Source organism: Cervus elaphus, chromosome 9 (assembly GCF_910594005.1).
Source record: "Cervus elaphus chromosome 9, mCerEla1.1, whole genome shotgun sequence".
Classification (NCBI taxonomy): domain Eukaryota; kingdom Metazoa; phylum Chordata; class Mammalia; order Artiodactyla; family Cervidae; genus Cervus; species Cervus elaphus.
In genome coordinates, this window is record NC_057823.1 from 42,204,495 (window position 1) to 42,213,293 (window position 8,799).

Below are 8,799 nucleotides of genomic sequence, written 5' to 3' on the forward strand. Positions count from 1 at the left end.
TCAACATTCAGAAAATGAAGATCATGGCATCCAAACCCATCACTTCACGGCAAATAGATGGGGAAACAGTGGAAACAATGACAAGCTTTATTTTTGGGGGCTCCAAAATCACTGCAGATGGTGACTGCAGCCATGAAATTAAAAGACACTTGCTCCTTGGAAGAAAAGTTATGACTAACCTAGACAGCATATTAAAAAGCAGAGATATTACTTTGCTGACAAAGGTCCACCTGGTCAAAGCTATGGTTTTTCCAGTTGTCATGTATGGATGTGCGAGTTGGATTATAAAGAAAGCTGAGTGCTGAAGAATTGATGCTTTTGAACCGTGGTGTTGGAGAAGACTTTTGAGAGTCCATTGGACTGCAAGGAGGTCAAACCAGTGAATCCTAAAGGAAATCAATCCTGAATATTCATTGGAAGGACTGATGCTGAAGCTGAAACTCCAATCCTTTGGCCACCTGATGGGAGGAAATGACTCCTTGGAAAAGACCCAGATGTTGGGAAAGGCAGAAGGAGAAGGTGACAACAGAGGATGAGATGGTTGGATGGTATCACCGACTCAATGGACATGAGTTTGAGCAAGCTCTGGGAGTTGGTGATGGACAGGGAAGCCTGGCGTGCTGCGGTCCAAAGGGTCACAGAGTGGGACACGACTTAGTGACTGAACTGAACTGAGGACACGGGGTCTCTCCTTTTGACCTCTTTCAAATTCATCCATTGGTGATGGCTTGTTAGTTCCGTGTTCCTTACTGGGACCTCCTGTCTTAAAATATACCTCATGCAGATGGTTACTGTGGTGCTTGGCCAGGGTGGGCAGTTTCAGTCAGTGTGCTTCCCCTAACACATGGACTGCAGCATACCAGGCTTCCCTGTCCTTCACTGTCTCCCAGAATTTGCTCAAATTCATGTCCGTTGAGTTAGTGATGCCATCCAATCATTTCATCCTCTATTGACCTCTTTTCTTCCTGCCTTCAATCTTTCCCAGCATCAGAGTCTTTACCAATGAGTCAGCTCTTTGAATCAGGTGGTCAAAGTATTGGAGCTTCAGCTTTAGCATCAGTCCTTCCAGTGAATATTCAAGGTTGATGTCCTTTAGGATTGACTGGTTTGATCTTGCTGTCCAAGGGACTCTCGAGAGTCTTCTTCAACACCACTGCTGGGCCAGCCAGAAGATTTCAGCGAGCAACACGACGCGTTCCTTTAGGCTAAGAAATAAAGACACAGAACAGATGGGGTCGAGAGGATCGCTGCAGTCAGCGATGATTCTTTATTTCTCAGGGTTACATTTATATTAAACCAAGAAGAGAATCTTAAGAAGAGAAAATATTTTTCCATAAACATCACTTTGAGATAACAATCACCAGAACTCTCTGATAACGTCGAGGGTTAAGAAGGGCATCCCGTTTATCTTAAGGGTGGTCGAGAAAGGCTTATCCATCTGCATCATGTGTGCATTCAAGGCTTGCTAATGTTCTGTTAAGATTTAACTTAGATAATAAATTCCAGAGAGGGGTGGCGGGACAGAGAGCTATGTCTGCGAACAGACCCTTGAGGATCAAGGCAGCTCCCAGAGTCAGCCTTTTGGTTCAGGCCGCTCCCTGCACACCACAATTTTAAAATATCAATTCTTCTATGCTCAGCCTTCTTCTTTATGGTCCAACTCTCACATCCATCTACTGAAAAACCATAGCTTTGACTATACGGGCCTTTGTCCTTAAAGTGATGTCTCTCCTAGCCCGTTTCAACCTGTGGGCACCACCCCCCCTAACACACACACCAGGCTCCAGGAGTTTCTGGGGGCCTCCCCTGCCAGGGCCAAGTTCTCTGATGCAGGGGTGGTTGATCCTTACAAAGGCCATGAGCCAAGGGAGGGATAGGCTGGCCATAAGGGAGAATCTAGAACTGTGGCCTCCTAGTCAGTCACTTCAGACTGGGGAGGGGAGGGTCCAGATGTGCGCACATCCAGCCAAGTACATTTCGCCCTGGCTCAGGAATTTCTGAGGGTGGGCAATATATTTTAAACAGCCTACCCCCTGGTGCTGGGCTCCTGAAGATGACCAGACACAGGAGCTGCCCGCCACAGTAGGTAATGACCCATTACCAACTTTGGTTCCGTGACACCAACTCTGTTTTAAGAAAATCTCGTGTTGGCCCTAACACCATTGTAAGGGTGAAATTGTGGGAGGTCTCGGGGATCAATATCTATTCCAAAAATGCCGTGCAGGTATTTGAAATCAGAATTAACCAGAATTTCAATTCTCCCATTTCTAGGGTGAAAGGTTGTTTAAAGAAATTTTAAATACAAGTAATTTTCTTAGGGAAATTTCTGAAAAAAAGAAGAGGAAGAAGGAGAAGCTAGCAGGTTCATGCCTCTCTGTTGTTCGGACTTGACAGAAATTGAAGGAATGAGCAGGAACAAAAGGTGTGGCACTCCCCGGGTTTTCTTGCGCCCACTGCTGGTCTGTGCCTGCAGGGATTCCTCACATTTGCAAATAAAAAACTGGTCTCACAGTTGAGAACCATCGCTTCAGGGAAAATCTCGCCCTAGTCTGAGCTTCCATTTCTCAAACTACAGCTAGTCTCCCATTTCTCAAACTACAGCTACTCTCCAGGTTTTGTGAATTTGCCTTCCCTCTTTTTCCACTTCCAGTGACTTCTCTGATAGCACCTTTTGCACATTTCCTGTTGTTGTTCTAAGTCTTTGTGACCCCATGGACTGCAGCACACCAGGTTTCCCTGTCCTTCACCATCTTCCCAAGCTTGCTCAAACTCATGCCTTTTGAGTTGGTGATGTCATCCAACCAACTCATCCTCTGTTGTCCCCTTCTCCTCCTGCCTCTGATCTCTCTCTGTATCAGGGTCTTCCCTACAGGGGGCTTAAGAAAAAAAAAAATCTGCAAGTTGCCTATTGAATGCCATTCAGAATGAAAACAGGGAGCTCTTTTAACCTGGATTGTTCTGTCCGGTATGACTTTTTGCTACCCCATGGACTGTAGCTGGCAAGGCTTCTCCATCCATGGGATTTCTGAGGCAAGAATACTGAAGTGGTTTGCCATTTTCTTCTTCAGGGGAGCTTCCGGACACAAAGGATGGAACCAGCATCTGTTGTGTCTCCTACATTGGCAGGCAGATTCTTTATCACTAGCACAACCTGGGAAGCCCTTTAAACCTGGAAAGTGAAAGTGAAGTCGCTCAGTTGTGTCAGACTCTTTGCGACCCCATGGACTGTAGCCTACCAAGTTCCTTCGTCCGTGGGATTTTCCAGGCAAGAATACTGGAGTGGGTTGCCATTTCCTTCTCCAGAAGATCTTCCCAACCCAGGGATTGAACCCGGAACTCCTGCATTGTAGGCAGACGCTTTACCATCGGAGCCACCAGGGAAGTAAGTTAACCTTGCAGCAAATCTTCCTTTCCCAACAGGTCTTAGACTGGTGCATTTCACCTTGTGAGTTGTACATGGGTTAATCAATGTAGTGGGCCAACACTCACTTTTTTTTTTTTTAAATAGAAGAAACTAGTGGAGATGAAATATCAGATCACATTGCTCTAGTTTGGAAATGAGTCCATAGACTCAGGTATTTCTGAAATAGGGCTTTTGTTTTCTCAATATCTGCAGGAAGGAAGAATGAGGGGAGTATCCATCATCAAGAAACCATTAGTTAACTTCATTACACTTCCCACTTCCACAATTTTATGGGTGCTTTTAGAGAACAAAAGAAGACACCCCCACCTTCCAAATACTGTTGGTTTGAATATCTACAGTGCAGTCTGGGGAGTCCTCAAAAGTAAACACAATCTACCTTTGAAAGCACAGGCTTTGAAATCTACCCTAAATAACCATAGATAAGGTGGAATTTGCATTTGGAAAGGGACCCAAATATACATTTAAAAGAGAAGTGGACGACTCTCCCCTTTATGGGGAACAACAGAGAAACAGGACCTAGAGGGAGGGAAATGAAAGGACTTTTTGTTACATTAAGTTTTAGAACTTTTAGGCTATGTCAGGGTAAGTATTGTTCCCAGAATTTTGTGCCCATTTTAAACATACATGCATATTTACATACACATACATAAATATGTACTCGATACAAGGTTAAATGTATTTCTTTGGCTTGCAATTTTAGAAGTGTGAGAGACAGTAACCATATTATTATATCATTAGGTCTTTATTTTTTTCAATATTTATTTGGTTCGGTCTTAGTTGTAGCAGGAGAGATCAGGCATTATGGTGCAATGGCTTAGCTGCCCCAGGGCATATGGGATCTTACTAGGGATCAATCCCGCATCCCCTGCACTGGAATGCAGATACTTAACCACTGGACCACCAGGGAAGTCCTTATCATGAGTTCTTAAAGGGCAGTCTTTGGAATACCTGCGTTGAATTCCAATTGTGTATATAATGAAAACCCTGATTCCTGCTCCTTCAAAAACCTTGCCAATGGCAAGCACTAAGTGGGAGTCTTTTCAACCTGCATTTCGCACCATCTGACCATAGTTTATTCTCAAAGAGCAGTGGAATCCTGTCCACACCAAAACTACCTGGAGTTTTCTCTGAAAGCAAGACTTCCTTAGTCATAGAACTGCTGGAAGATGGAACCAAGAAATCTTCCTTCTTCCTAAGTTCAGGTGAGTTTCTGAAATACTGTAAAGTTTGAACTGCGTTAGATGATTTGAGTACACTCTAAAAGTTTTTCAGTCATTACCCCATAGATTCATTTTTTTGTTGTTTTCATTTGTTTTTGTTTGGTTCACCCTTGGCAGTGACAGTGTGGAGTTCCCTGTGGACCACCAAGGAATTCCCTCTCTCTCTCTCTCTTTTTTTTAATTAGCAGCAATTAGAACCGGACATGGAACTTCTGACTGGTTCCAGATTGGGAGAAAAGTACATCAAGGCTGTATATTGTCACCCAGCTTATTTAACTTATATGCAGAGTGTATCATGCAAAATGTGGGACTGGATGAAGCACAAGTTGGAATCAAGATTGCAGGGAGAAGTATCAATATCAATATGCAGATGACACCACCCTTATGGCAGAAAGTGAAGAAGAACTAAAGAGCCTCTTGATGATGAAGAAGGAATTCACAGGGCCTTGACTCCATTTGAGGCCTGTCCGTGCTGATCGTGCTCGGTCACCTCTCCAGTGGACTCTGAACTCTCTGCTTAGTGACTGTGGGAATGACAATGGAAGGATAAGACCCCCTCTGGACAAGGGAATCTTGAAGATCACATCCAGGTTACTCATCGCTAAGAGGAAACATACCGTAATCACCCCTGCCTCCAGATAGGTCATAACTTTTCTCCATGTCTATCGGGATGTAATCACAGGCTTATCGATTATTAACTGGTTAGAACGTGACCACGGGCTTATTGATTATTAACTGTTTGGAATGTAACTGCAGGCTTATTGATTAGTCACCATCAGCAGTGATTTTGGAGGCCCCCCCCCCCCAATAAAGTCTGTCACTGTTTCCACTATTTCCCCATCTATTTGCCATGAAGTGATGGGACCAGATGCCATGATCTTAGTTTTCTGAATGTTGAGCTTTAAGCCAACTTTTTCTCTCACTTCTTTCATTTCCATCAAGAAGCTCTTTAGTTCTTCTTCACTTTCTGCCATAAGGGTGGGGTCATCTGAGTATCTGAGGTTACTGTTATTGCTCCGAGCAGTCTTGATTCCAGCTTGTGCTTCGTCCAGCCCAGCGTTTCTCATGATGTGGTCTGCATATAAGTTAATTAAGCAGACTGACAGTATTCAGCCTTGATGTCCTCCTTTCCCTATTTGGATCCAGTCTGTTGTTCCTTATCCAGTTCTGTTGCTTCCTGATACAGATTTCTCAAGAGGCAGGTCAGGTGGTCTGGTATTCTCACCTCTTGAAGAATTTTCCACAGTTTATTGCTGTCCACACAGTCAAAATCACTGCAGATGGTGATTGCAGCCATGAAATTAAGAGATGCTTACTCCTTGGAAGGAAAGTTATGAACAACCTAGACAGCATATTAAAAAGCAGAGACATTACTTTGTCAACAAAGGTCTGTCTAGTCAAGGCTATGGTTTTTCCAGTAGTCATGTATGGATGTGAGAGTTGGACTATGAAGAAAGCTGGGCACTGAAGAATTGATGCTTTTGAACGTGTGGTGTTGGAGAAGACTCTTGAGAGTACCTTGGACTGTGAGAAGATCCAACCAGTCCATCCTAAAGGAGATTTGTCCTGGGTGTTCATTGGAAGGATTGATGTTGAAGCTGAAACTCCAATGTTTTGGCCACCTGATGTGAAGAGCTGACTCATTTGAAAAGACCCTGATGCTGGGAAAGATTGAGGGCAGGAGGAGAAGGGGATGACAGAGGATGAGATGGTTGGATGGCATCACTGACTCAATGGACATGGGTTTGGGTAAACTCCAGGAGTTGGTGATGGATAGGGAGGCCTGGCGTGCTGAAGTTCATGGGGTCGGAAAGAGTTGGACACAATTGACCGACTGAACTGAACTGACACAGTCAAAGTCTTCGGTACTGTCAATAAAGCAGGAGTAGATGTTTTTCTAGAACTCTCTTATTTTTTCGTTGATCCAACAGATGTTGGTAATTTGATCTCTGGTTCCTCTGCCTTTTCTAAATCCAGCTTGAACGTCTGGAAGTTCATGGTTCACGTACTGTTGCATCCTGGCTTGGTGAATTTTGAGCATTACTTTACTAGTATGGGAGATGAGTGCATTTGTAGTAGTTTGAGAATTCTTTGGCATTGCCTTTCTTTGGGATTGGAATGAAAACTGACCTTTTTCAAGCTGTGACCAGTACTGAGTTTTCCAAATTTGCTGACCTATTGAGTTCACCACTTTCACAGCATTATCTTTGAGGATTTGAAATAGCTCAACTGCAATTCCATCACCTCCATTAGCTTTGTTCATAGTTATGCTTCCTAAGGCCCACTTGACTTCACATTCCAGGATGTTTGGCTCTAGGTGAGTGATCACACCATCGTGATTATCTGGGTCATGAAGATCTTTTTTGTACAGTTCTTCTGTGTATTCTTGCCACCTCTTCGTAATATCTCTGCTTCAGTTAGGTGCATACCATTTCTGTCCTTTATTGTGCCCATCTTTCCATGAAACGTTCCCTTGATATCTCTAATTTTCTTGAAGAGATCTCTAGTGTTTCCCATTCTAATGTTTTCTTCTATTTCTTTGCATTGATCGTTGAGGAAGGCTTTCTTATCTCTCCTTGTTATTCTTTGGAACTCTGCATTCAGATGGATATATTTTTCATTTTCTCCTTTACCTTTTGCTTCTCTTCTTTTCTCAGCTATTTGTAAGGCCTCCTCAGACAGCCATTTGACCTTTTTACATTTCTTTTTCTTGTGGATGGTCTTGATCCCTGCCTCCTGTACAATGTCACGAACTTCTGTCCATTGTTCTTTAGGCACTCTATCAGATCTAATTCCTTGAATCTATTTGTCACTTCTTCTGTATGTAAGGGATTTGATTTAGGTCATACCTGAATGGTCTAGTCGTTTTCCCCACTTTCTTCAATTTAAACCCGAATTTGGCAATAAGAAGTTCATGTTCTGAGCCTACAGTCAGCTCCCAGTCATGTTTATGCTGACTGTATAGAGCTTCTCGATCTTTGGCTGCAAAGAATATAATCAATCTGATTTCAGTATTGATCATCTGGTGATGTCCATGTGTACAGTCTTCTCTTGTGTTGTTGGAAGAGGGTGTTTGCTATGTCCAGTGCGTTCTCTTGGAAAAACTCTATTAGCCTTTGCCCTGCTTCATTATGTATTCCAAGGCCAAATTTGCCTGTTATTCCAGGTGTTTCTTGACTTCCTACTTTTGCATTCCAGTGCCCTATAATGGAAAGGACATCCTTTTTGGGTGTTAGTTCTAGAAACTTTTGTAGATCTTCATAGAACTGTTCAACTTCAGCTTCTACAGCATTGCTGGTCAGGGCATAGACTTGGATTACTGTGACAGCATATTAAAAAGCAGAGACATTTCTTTGTGACAGAGGTCTGTCCAGTCAAAGCTATAGTTTTTCCAGTAGTCACATCTGGATGTGAGAGTTGGACCATAAAGAAAGCTGAGCACCGAAGAATTGATGTTTTTGAACTGTGGTGTTGGAGAAGACTTTGAGGATTCCTTGGACTGCAAGGAGATCCAACCAGTCCATCCTACAGGAAATCAGTCCTGAATATTCATTGGAAGGACTGATGCTGAATCTGAAACTCCAGTCCTTTGGCTACCTGATGGGAAGAACTGATTCCTTGGAAAACACCCTGATGCTGGGAAATATTGAAGGCAGGAGGAGAAGGGGATTACAGAGAATCAGATGGTTGGATGGCATCACCGGCTCTATGGACATGAGTTAGAGTGAGATGTGGGCATTGGTAATGGACAGGGAAGCCTGGCAGGCTGCAGTCCATGGGGTTGCAAAGAGTCAGACACAACTGAGCGACTTCACTTTCACTTTTCACTTTCCTGCATTGGAGAAGGAAATGGCAACCCACTCCAGTGTTCTTGCCTGGAGAATCCCAGGGGCGACGGAGCCTGGTGGGCTGCTGTCTATGGGGTCGCACAGAGTCAGACACGACTGAAGCGACTTAGCAGTGGCAGCAGTGTATATTTGTCAGTCCCAGTCTCTTAATATGGTTTTCTCAGGAGGGGATTGTTGGGTCATATGGTAGTTCTATTTTTAGTTTTTTGAGAAACCTCCATACTGTTTTCTATAGTAGCTTGCCACGGTCCAGCCCCGGCAGGACCAGGAATACCCGAGGGATGAGTGGCGTCGGCGAGGAAGAAGA